The sequence below is a fragment of the Pteropus vampyrus genome, unplaced genomic scaffold (assembly GCF_000151845.1).
Source record: "Pteropus vampyrus isolate Shadow unplaced genomic scaffold, Pvam_2.0 Scaffold202, whole genome shotgun sequence".
Classification (NCBI taxonomy): domain Eukaryota; kingdom Metazoa; phylum Chordata; class Mammalia; order Chiroptera; family Pteropodidae; genus Pteropus; species Pteropus vampyrus.
Window position 1 is genome coordinate 1,010,217 of NW_011888983.1, and position 12,177 is coordinate 1,022,393.

General features: G+C 48.2%; 1 pseudogene; it reads right to left on the minus strand.

The window, feature by feature from the left end:
* Window positions 1–7,217: 7,217 nt before the first annotated feature.
* LOC105300111 lies at window positions 7,218–7,883 on the minus strand (annotated as a pseudogene).
* Window positions 7,884–12,177: the final 4,294 nt, after the last annotated feature.

The window sequence follows — 12,177 nt, forward strand, 5'->3', positions numbered from 1 at the left end:
GGCTTCCACTGGTCAAAATGGGACAATTTATGCTTCAGTGAGGATAATAATTATAATGGATTGAAGTCTATGAAAGTTTAACCCATGAGTTCATACTGATGCTAAAAAAAAAAAAAAAAAACTCCACAAAACTAATTTGCCTCTTTTGGAGGGTGACAGAGAAGCAATTGTCTTAAAACCTGATAGATAAAAGGAAATGAGCATTTATACTGCTTTTCTTACATAAATAGTACCAGGAGTAACCAAATAGTAAGTGAGAGGAATTATTGCTTTATGAAATTATTTCAGCTGATACATAGAATATCTGGTGACTACTGCTTTATAAAATTAGTTCAGCTGATAAATGGAATATCTGGAGTAATTTGAGGGCTTCCACCCACTTCTTCAACTACAAAACATTTTTCCCATCAGCCTGTTCGGTATCTAAAATGTCTCCATCAGAGACCAGCCCTGGGTCCAAGGCACCGGGGCATTTAAGGGAGGCTGGCACATGCCTCACAGGATCCATGGGCCTGGAGATACCCAGAACATGGTCCCCAGAAGAGAAAATCTAGAGCCCGTTGGGTATGCTGGGCTGGGGTCAGTAAGGGAACTTTGAGGACTCAGGGCATCATGGTAGCCAAAGAGATGGGAAAGACATTGAAACCAACTTCCACCCCACTTCAGAAGAGGGTAAACCCCAACTCAAGGTGTGTAGTACAAAGGTATGGCATGTAGTATTCGCCTCATTTCAAGAACTGCCTCCACCAGGGAACCCTTCCTGACTCCACATTTCTCCTCTTCTGGTTTCCTGCCCATACCCCATAGAGCTGGGTGTATGTGACAGCCAGAAGGATTCTAGGACAAGTGACAGTGAACCAACATGTTCAGCATTCACTGTGAGTCAGATACAGTTCTAAGCATATTACTCTTTAAACTCTGCTTTAGTTATTCTCTGCTCCATCTCAAAATTTAGTAGCTTAGTTATCCCTCGCAGTTCCATGGGATGACTTGGTTTAGCTGGGCAGTTCAGCTGGTCTTACTTGGAGTGTCTCTTGCAGTTGCAGTCAAATAACAGGGGGACCTGGGGTCATTTGGAGACTCAGCCAGGATACTCAGTTGTTGAAATGTCTGGTCCTTGCTGCTTCCTCATGTAGTATCAGAGCCTTTCTTCAAGTGACCTATCTAGGTGATTTCTCCTCCATCAGGACAGCTATATTTCTTTGGCAGCTCAGGGATGTGCCTTCCAAGAGCGTAAAGCAGAAGCTGCTAGTCCTCTCAAGGACTGGGCTTGAAACTGGCATCGCAACACTCCTTCCACGTTCTATTAGTTCCAGGCCAGTCCAGCTTCAGCGTTGGAGGGGACTGTCCGGAACTGTGGATTATTGGCAGCTGTATTTGGAGACCAGCTACCACCAACCTGTCACATCCTCCAACGATCCTTTCAAGGTAATTGCTATTATTAGCTCCACTTTGTAGACGAGGAAACTGAGACATAGAGAAAGGTAAAATCAATTAAGTAAAGGCACTAATGCACCATAGTGGGGCCCAGGGAGGGAAGTCTTAGAAAGTTTTATAAGGAAGGCCAAAAGAGTAGGCATCTTTTAGAAGAACAAGTGGGTTAACAGCAGGGGAGAAGCACTCAGCCCTGCACACATGACATATGAAAATCACCATAGCACGTGCAGGACTTTGCTAGTGGCTGAGACACAGGATGTAATGAAGGGGCCAATAGTGGATGGGGCTGGAGCAGTAAGCAGGGCTAAATCATGCTTCGGAATGTGGATTTGAGGGTGATTGGAACCACCAATGCGTTTTTAAATAGGAGGGAGATGGTCAGGTCTTTGCTGTTGCCCATCTCTCTGGAGGCTGAGGAGATGGATTGAAGGCAGCAAGGTAAGAGGCAGGGGAACCAGTTAGGAAGTCTATTTCTTTGCATGGGCTGCTGTCACAAAGTACCAATTGCGGGTGGCTTAGAACAACAGAATTTTATTGTCTCACAGTTCTGGGGGCCAGAAGTCTGGTATCCAGGTGCTGGCAGGGCCGTATTCCCTCCGAAGTGTGAGGGAAGGACCTGTTCCAGTCCTCTCTGTTAGCTTTGGGTAGTTTCTAGCTTGTGGCAGCATGACTCTAATCTCCATGTGGCATTCTCCCTGTGTGCTTGCCCTTTTCATAAGGACACCACTCATGTTAGATTTGGGGCCCATCCTGCTCCAGTATGACCTCATTTTAGCTAATTACTTCAGCAACGGCCCTATTTCCAAAGAAGGTCACATTCGGAGGTTGTGAAGGGTTAGGATTTCAACGTATGGATTCTTTTGGCAAGGTCACAATGCAACCCATAACATAGCATGTCAGAGGGCATGGCTGGCTAGAGGAAGGGGCCCTCCCCGTTGGGCCTAAGGCAGAGGTCGAGGGATCTGGACACATGGCAGAGACGTTCAGGTGATGGACCTTGGGGCCTGGGTTTTGCAGGGAATGTAGTGTGACCACGTGGCGGAGGGGACGGATCTTGGAGAAGGTGAGAGAGGTCGACTGGGAGGTGTCTTGCATTCAGGGAGAGCACTGGGAGGCCGAGAGTCTACATCGGTGAGGACTCTGGAGTGAGGTGGCTTTGGGTGATGCCAAGCTCCAGGGTGTGGGTGGCTGAAGAAAATTAAAGGTGACCGTGGCGGGGCTGAGGAACAGAGGTGCCAGGTGAACTTTCCAAGGAGTGCTAAAGTTTCCCTGAATAATGGCTCACCTTGAGGCAGGGGGAGACAATGTGATCTAGGTGCTAATGTCCTTGTAAATATGGCGTCATCGGAATGTTCCATGATGACTGCGAGCCTCGAGGGAAGATAAGATTTCATACAAAGGTGGAAGAGTGATGATGGTTGGGAAGCTCCCGAGGTGTCACAAGAGCCAGTGCCCACCCCTGGCTCCCAGCAGACTCTTCACAGGGGCAGTTTATGATAGAGAGGCTCTCCAGGAAAGCTTTGGGGGATAGGAAGGAAAATTGTTGCCAGCTGGTGATGAGAGGACCAGGAGGTGGGATTAGCTGGCTCCAGAGTTCCAAATGGCACCTTGGAGTAAAGTGGTTTTGAATCCCAGCTGGTAGTAGTCCAGTCTTCACTCACAGCCCCTGCTTCCCACTAAAACAACCCACTACGTCTTCTCTCAGAAAGTCCTTCCTTGACCTGAGTCTTCACCTGTCTCCAGGTAACTTCTGGTGCTAGAGATTGGACTCCAGATGCTCAGAGTGGCCCTTCACTGTCCTCAGATGGAGAGGGAGTTCCCTAGGGCCCTCAGTTCTGTAGACACATGGATTTGTGTCCTTGCGCTTCTGCTGGGCAGTGAGCAGAGAACCAGGTGTGGGACTATCCTGGCCCTCGTTCGAATGTGAATGCCATCTAAAATTTCCTTTGCTTTTCAAGCAGTCGGCATAGCAATTAAGATACACAGGCTTTGAGGTGAGTGAGATGAGGGTTCGAAACCCTTCCTGAGCACTTGTCAGCTGTGCAATTTTGAGCAAGAACTCATGCAGCCTGGACTTCAGTTTCCACAGTTGAATAGTGAGGGTAAGGATGGGGGATTTGTCCCTTTGGGGGAAGCCTTTCGAGGCTACAGATTCGTATGACTGCCTTTCTATTTCATTTCCCCCTAATTTTCACTTTGCCCACAAGGTCCTGGGGAAGGCCTCTGGCAGATGTCCAAATACATTGTGAGCCATTCGGCCCCCTATTTTTCCAATTAGTAACCCTGATTAAGAGGAGCCCGCGGTCGGGGAGCTCCAAGATGGCTTATTTTGGTCAGCTCCACCACATACGGTGGTCTCCTAAGGGAAGTCAGGGTATCCATCCTTCTGTCCCAGCATCCGCCCATTATAGTCTCTCTCAGTCTGTTTTACAAGTCCCTAAAGTCTTCGAATTTATGGAAATTCTGCCCATAAAGAAGTCTGCCCCCTCTCAGACACAGAGGGGAAATGCTCTTAAAATCATATTCCTCCAGAGCCACTTGCTGGGGGTAGGTGGTGGTGACCTCGAGCCTCAGAATCCAGCCCCTGCAGCCCGGGCCGATCGTGGCCACTCTCAGGCTGGGCTCGCTGATGGGGGTGGAGGTGAGGGGGGCTTTGTTAGGGAAGCCTCCCGCAGCTGCCCCGCTGGAGGCTGGGAGGCCTGAATAGCTTCACAGCTCTGGGCTGGCTTGCTGAATGGGAGCTTGGCCCCTCCCTGGCGTGGCTGGGAATAGATGACATTTTCATTGCAAACTAACAAGGGGAGAAATCCAATTACCTTACAAAGGGGCTGCCGATGGGCCTCACAGCCAAGGGAGAGAAAGGGAGGGGATGAGGGGGAGAGGGAAATGAGGGGTGTGTGTGTGTGGGGTGTGTGTGTGTGTGTGTGTGTGTGTGTGTGTGTGTGTGTGTGTGTGTACACAAAGCCCTCAGCACTAGGAGGGATAGGCCAGAAGGCCAGAGAGGTGGAACTGGGGGCTTTTAATTCATTCTACTTTGTCAGAGGGTCTGCCGGAGAAGCTCAGGTCCCTAAAGGCTCTGGGCAGCCAGGCCTGTGGGTGGTGCAGGAGAGGCCCCAGCTCCCCTTAGGCAAGCCCCAGTCTCTCTGAACCCCACTCTTGGCCCATCAGACCAGGTTTCCCAGACTTGAATTATCAGGCACCCACTGCATGCTTTTTGCCTTCACCATATTCACCTAAATTGTTAACTCTTTTTATTTAAATTTAAAGTATATTATTTAAACAGTATTTAAAAAGAAACATTCATATTCTAACTACAAATAGAAAAAGTAGAAGTTAATTAAAAATTTTTTTAATTCAAATAACTCAATGTTGTTAAACCTCAGCTAGGTGTTGGGGCGGCCAAGGGCTCTTTAGGGGTCGGTGGGGTGGGAATGGTGAGGGAAGGGGTGTTAACGAGTGTTTGCAGCAAATCCAGATTTCTCCTGTGCCTAATCCAGGGAGTTTAAGGGGATTAAAAAAGAACACCTCTCTCCTCCAGGGTTCAAATGGCTGTACCTTGAAAGGCTGTGCCTCTAGGCCCTCCCAGCACAGGCCCTGGGGCAATGGGTGTGGTGGCTTCAGTGTGGCTGCCCTTAACCTTGGTCACCCAACTGCTTAGCGGAAAATAGAGGCAAAGTAGGAAACTACTGCATTATTGGACAGACCTGCTTTCGTGCTTTGTGGGATGGGACTATGGAGCCAGAAGGTGTGAGGAGCTGGGGAGATGGAGGGTGATAGCGATCCTAGGGCAACAAGAAAATTCAGTCTCTTGTCTTCCTCCCTTACAGACTTGGGAGGAAGGGAATCAGACCCCCTTCTGGAGGAAATTAGCATTTGCTTCCTGCCGTCCAGCCAGAGCAAATCGGCCTTCAAAAGCCAGCCTGCCTTGAGGCCACACACGCATCCCTTTGTGGCTTCCTCCCTGTCCCCTACTCCCCACCCCACATCCCTAGTTAATTGAACTCTGGCCCAGAACACATGAATGGGAACCTCCCAAGGCCCGGGGACCTGGAGGCACTGGCGTGATTCGGATTGTAGAGACACGCCTGCCGGCGCCCTCTCCAAACTGGGGGCATTGCCTATGTCTCCCTGTCCCATGGGGACTTCCAGGGGGCGCTTTGGCCCCAGGAGAGTTTAGGCCCAGGGATGGGACAACACTGGGGAGATTAAGGCAAACTGGGAAAGCTGAGGAAGGGGCAGTGTTTGTTAGGGGACGTGGCTCAGATTAAACCCCACTCACTCACCTCTGGACCCTCTGGGACTACTTTGGGCTTTGGGGACTTCTCGCTCTCCTTGGTCCCACAGGCCACCTCTGCTCTCAGAATGGTGGCTTTGAGGGGACGAAACAGAAGATTAGAAGACCGGGAGACCCAGGGGCACTCCCAAGTCTTCAAGGGGTTCTCTAATCAGATTAGGGAGTGAGGCAGAGGGGGAGGTCCAACATGGGGGAGGTCAGCACAGGCTGAAGTAGTCCAGCTTTTAGAAGGCCAAAAGAGAATAATCATAGCCAATAAAGCAGGACCCAGCACGTCCTAAGGATTTTCTCTGTAGGTGCCAGGAACTTCAGAGGGATCAACTCCTTTACCATCTGTTACTCTAGGGGGTAGCTGAGGCTGAGAGACTGGCTTAAGAACGCCAGTTGGTTAGTGGCAGAGCTCACCCTGCATTTCCTGCCATCTACCCACTTCCAGTCCTTAGTCTTCACCTCCTTGTGGCATTTGACCCTGTTGAAAGTCCAGTATTTTTAATATGCAGTCTTTCTTGGCTTCTTACTTCTGAGCATTCTATGTGTATCTTTCTATGGGACCTACCCAAGTGTCTTTTGTCAGGAGTGTGTGTGTGTGTGTGTGTGTGTGTGTGTGTGTGTGTGTGTGTGTGTGTGTTTAATATATATATATATATATATAGTCTCTAGACTAAGTGTCTCCAGGAGTAGTATAATTTGTCAGTGTTTGTCTCACCCATTGAATGTGCCTAGGGTTCATTCCTTAGCCTTTTCACCTATGATCAGTCTCATTGTTTTCATGTTATCTCTTCTCTGATGGCTCCCAAATTTACTTCCATCCCTGACAAATTCCATAGCCTGCAAGACATACATCCACCTGACATCTGAACTTAAAAAAGTAAGAGACCATCAACTGAACTCATATTTACTCCAAAGTCTCTTCTCATCATGAAGTTTTCTGTCACAGGTTCCCAAAGTGGAAACTCCTGGGTCCTCACTGATCGACCTCTGTCCTAACACCTCTCATCCCCCCAAACCTTCCCCAAACCTCACTGTCATGCTTCCCAACATCCAGTACCAAGTTCTGCCTCTTAAATCTCTCTTGCATCAGCACCCTTCCTCATCGCCTAGGTCGCCATCCTCTCATCCTTGACTACTGAAGTAAATGCTTAACTGGTTCCAGGGCTCAGTCTTTCTCCTGTGGTCAGAGAGCCTTTTAAATCCAAATCTTCGCATAGTACTCTCCCTGCTTAGATTTCTGTGCCTCTCCTATTTCTTTTTTCTGTTTATGAGGCTGTTGGAAGAATAGCTTAAGACCACTCAGTGGTTGTTCCTACTCATTCAGTGTCCTGAGCAGTGGAAGCTTCAGCCTCATCTTCAATAGTGGGCTGAGGACTCCAGCCTCCAATAGAGAACTGCACAAGGGCAGCTGTGTGCCTTCAGATCATCTGGCAACCTCAGGTTGAGTAGCAGTAAATTCAGCAGCTGAAGCAGTCCATTCACTCTGAAATTACTCCTAGGTTCCAGCCCTTTCAGCAGCAGCCTGCTCTTCAATTCAATCTTAACATGATTTCTCTAGAAGTAGAGATCAGGCATGACCTCCCATGCGTAGTCACGGGAGATGGTGCCCCACATGCGCAGAACTACCTGGGCCAGCATCTACCACATCAGACCCACTGAGTGAGCTCCCTTGATGTTGCAAAGGATGTCAGTGTCTTCATGGCACAGAGGAGAGTCTGTGTTACACAGAGCAATGGTTTGCAGGTTAACATAGAACGCCTTGTGAGAGGCTGGTGATCAGTCCTGGGATTAGTAATGTCCAGAAGTCACTGCTCCAGAAAAGCTGCCTGGATCTGGTTAGTAACATTCCGGGAACGAAGAGGCCAGTGATAGGAGTGTCTCCAGCGACAGTACAAACTTCAGCACAGCCTGCTGGCCAGAATTCCTGGAGGATATGACACTGATATCAGCAGGATTTTCAATGGCAACAACGGCATGAGCTACCAGCAATAGCTTCTCCCACCCGGATCGTCTTCAGCTTCGTGATGCAGATGCCAGCACTTTCGTAGATGTACTGTTCCATTTGGAAGTCAAGGTTGGTACCACCTAAGAGAGTTTCTGCAACGAAGGATTTGAGGACATCGTCATCCTTCATTCGGAGGACATTGAGGGCTCCAGACATTGTGAAAGTGTTTTTTTAAGTTATGATAGGAACACAGAACGATGCTATATGGAGCCTCTCTAGGTATCATGGAAAGGCCAGCAAATATTTATTCGATGTCAGCTATGAGTCAGGCCCTGTGCTCAGTGCCAGGACAGATAAAATGAGACAGATCCCGACCCTGTCTTTGTGGAAGATGGAGTCTAGCCTTCATATTGTCACACGTACTATTCTGCCGTGCAGATAAACCCTTTCCATCTGGAAAATGGCTATTCATAAATAGGAGAGCTTATGTTTTCTTCCCACATACCAGTGGATAGATACAAAGGAATGAGAGCAAGAAATTATAAATATATGGGAAAATAGAAAATATGTTTTAAAAGATAATTGACTGTATAAAACAAAAAAAAATAATGATACATTTGGAGGGTTATAATATATGCACAAAATGTATGAGAATCATAGCACAAAGGACAGAAGGGGAGAATGGAAGTATACTTGTTGTGAGGTTCTTATACATGAAATGGTATAATATTATTTGATGGCAGACAGTGATAGGGGAAGCTGTGATAGGAACCCAGGTCCCTGGATTCCCAGGCCAGTGTGATTTCTGCTATATCCTGTGGCCAGTCAGGCTCTGCCCAGATGGGATAGGAGAGAGGAGTAACAATATTTCAGAGCTGCCTGAGGCTACACTAAGGGAAGCTGGACTTAGGGTGGAGGGAAGACACACTGAAGTTCCATGTGCTCAGTGGGTCCCTGGTGTTCCTGGTGGATCCAGTGCAGGAAATGCAAGCAGAAATAGAAGGTCCCCTGGCTTCTCCCTGGGTTTTCTTCCTCCCATCCCCAACTAGTGGCTGGGCCAAGAGGCTGGCGTTAAAGCCCATCCCCCACTGGCAGTTTTACAGAGCTCCCTCCTCACAACCCCCCACTAATGTGGTTAAATCATTGTCAGAGGCACAAGGTCAGTCGCCAGCTGGCTGCCCCACACAGAGGAGGCCAGTGGTGGTGTCAGGGACTGGGGAGTCTATGGGAGTCTGTCTCTATCTTCCATCTCCACAGTCCCAGATCCCATACTCCCCAGCCCTGGGCACCCCAGCTGTACTCTAAAGGGCTCTTAGCCCAAATGATGCTGAGAAGTAATCTCAGCTCTGGTGGCAAGCTGGCCCAGGGATGGCTCAAGGGCTATGGGGTCAGACAGGCTTGGGGTTGAATCCTGGCTGCCTACCAGCTGTGTCCACCAAGGCAAATTACTGAACGCTCTGAGCCTCAGTTTCTTCACCTGTCCAGTGGGGCAAATAATAAGTTCTACCTCTCAGGAATATTGTAAGGATGCAATAACAGAAGGACTGTGCACTGGCAGCACTTGGTAGGCTCTCAGTAATTGTCCATTTTCTTTCTCTTCCCTTGGGCCCCAGGGAGCTGTCTTGAAAGTTCTACACTAAGCTGCTGGGTCTCAGTGTCCTATAGGCCAGTAGCCCCCAACCTTTTTGGCACCAGAGACCAGTGTTCCTATGAGAATCTAATGCCTGATGATCTCAGGTGGAGCTGAGGCGGTGATGCTAGTGCTGGGGAGCGGCTGCAAATACAAATGAAGCTTCGCTCACTCACCGGCCGTTCACGTCCTGCTGTGCAGCCCGGTTCCTAACAGGCCAGGGACCTGTATTGGTCCTCAGTCCCGGGAGTTGGGGACCCCTGCTATAGGTAGACAAAATAGCCTAGAAATGAGAGCATAGAAACATGATATATTTTAGCTTTTAAGACAGAAAACTGGAAAGTAGCTTAAATTTTGAAGGATTAATCACTTAGACTAGTCACAATTTACAAAGGCCCACCCCGTGCCTCCCCCGCAGTCCCCACAGCCATTTTGATACAATTATTGTCCCCATTTGTAGATGGGAAAACTGAGAGGCAAGTGGTTCAGTGAGTTGCTCAAGGTCACAAAGTGTGAGAGGTGGTATCTACTGTCAGTTTAGATCTGGTCATGGAACAAGGATTTGCCCTCTTGGAGACTCAATTAGTTTGGTAGGGGAGAGTTACCATGGCTAACGGCAGGCTCTGGCTGCCTCCATCTCCCACCCCACCCCCCAGAATGTGGGGCACTTCTTCCCTAACTCATCGCCCCATCTGAAATACTCATGCTGAATAGCCCCGTCCTTCTCACCTTTCAAGACTAACAAGAATATAACCCGCTTTGGGACGTCTTCTCTGACTTTACCTCCCCTGGAAATTTTCTCCTCTTCCACCCTGACTTCTATGCCGCTCGCTCCCAGGTACTTGCCTCCCAAGCAATGGGGTTCCTTACCTGCCTGTTTAGCATCTTCTCTCTCTGGATGGAAGGCTGGGTGATGAACCCCTGGACGGTGGAATTCATGCATGGTTGGCCTCAGTTCCAGCCTCTATCCTCAGGCCGCCCTCCTCCTTCTTCTCTCTCACCCAGTGCAGGATGGACCGTCCACAGGCTCCAAGAAACACAAATATAACCCTTTAGCACTATGAATTGAAGTGTTAAAAAGCACATACTCCACTTCTAGGACATTTTCCTAAAGACATAATAAAAAGCATGTATGTATAAAAATGTTCATCTTAGTGTTATTTATAAAGGGTAAAAATTGGACATAACTTAAATATCCAACAAGGAATTTTTGGTTAAACATATTGTAATGCTATACCTGAAGACTTAGAATATATGTAGCAATTAAAATGATGAAGTAGATCTATATTTCATTGGTACCAAAAAATGCTCATGATATATTAAGTGTCAAAAGAATGTTATAGGACAAAAAATGTAAAGTGGTTTCTCTCTCTCTCTCTCTCTCTCTCTCTCTCTCTCTTCATATATGTAGGTGTGTATGTGGAGGGGGTACAGATAGATATAGATGGATAGAAATATAATATCTACCAAATGTTAACAGTATTATCTCTGGGTAGTGAGATTAATGGGTGATTTATAATATTTTTCTAATCTATACTTTTCTGCAGTGAGTTACTTGGGGGATTGAAGAAACAAGGAAAACTTTTATTTTAAATTTGAGTACCACAGGTTGGGCTCCAGGGGACTCTTTGAAAACCAAATAAGACCAGGTGAGACTAGGGACGCGGTGGGCAGCAGGAGCAGTGTAGCTGGCTCCAGCTCACCTCTAGTCAAGTCCAAACCAGGATAAATGACATCGGGTTTGGTTCTTGGCCTGGGTCGGGCACTCAATCTCTAGGCGAGACCTTGTCAGGCCAGGTGATTGTCCCACCCAGCCTGCACCTGCTCCATTAATCTTCGCAGTCCCTACCAGACCGACAGAGCCCACTCTGTCTGTTGACCTAAGAGGAGGGTGCCAAGGGCTCAGGGAGGGGCTCCTGTTCCATACCTGCCGTTGCTCGGCAGCTGGGGCCCAAGCCCTGAAAGGGGGCCAGATTTGTCAAAACTGATGAATGAGGAGCTATTCTGCCACCATCGCCCCACCTCCCCTGGCCCACACTGTTCCTTGGAGCATTAGTCCCGTAGGCAAGACAGCTAATAAAGTCCAATCTGCAGTACCACAAGCTTTCTCATTTAAATCTCCCCTAAGCCCAAGAACATAGCAAGTCAGATACCAGCTTTTTTATAGGTGAGAAAATGGAAGCAATTAACATAGCAGTTCAAATGACAAGGTAGAGCTATATTTCACTGACATTGAAAGATATTTGTAATATATTAAGTGAAATAAGTATAGTATGACAAAAGTAGAGTATAATTTTCGCCATATAACGTATCTTCCGAAGGATAGCCACCGATTGTTAACAGTGACTGCACTGATACTCGAACCAGGTCTTAGGGCTCAAATCCTATGCTCATTTCACCATATAGCCTCTGGGTTCCAAGGTTCTTCCTTCCTTCAAACCTTCACCTCCTCCAGGTGGCCTCCTGGCACTCCTCTCCCAATCTTGCTTGGACCACCTCAGTCTTTCAAGAAACCCTCTCCTCTTATAAGTCCTGAGGCTGGGAGCTGTGCCCACTGCAGGAAGTTTGCGTTCACCCTGATATCTATACTACTGAGAGCCCCCAGATGGTACCCTGGGGTCTCTGCACTCACCTCAGTAGATGAGGCCTTCCTCCTTTCCACCCTCTGGCATCATTCTGTTGGCACCAAGTCTAACACCCAAGTCTCTCATGCGCCATTCAAAGAAAAGGCCCACGGTCCCCACTTAGATTCCATTTATTCTTCTTTTCCATGCGGTTCCACTGAGCTTGGATGACTGGCTCCCCAGGCTGTAGATGACAGGGGCAGCGAACTAGAAATGGGTGGCAGCTGCCAGAGCCAGGTAACCTAGAGTAGCCTAG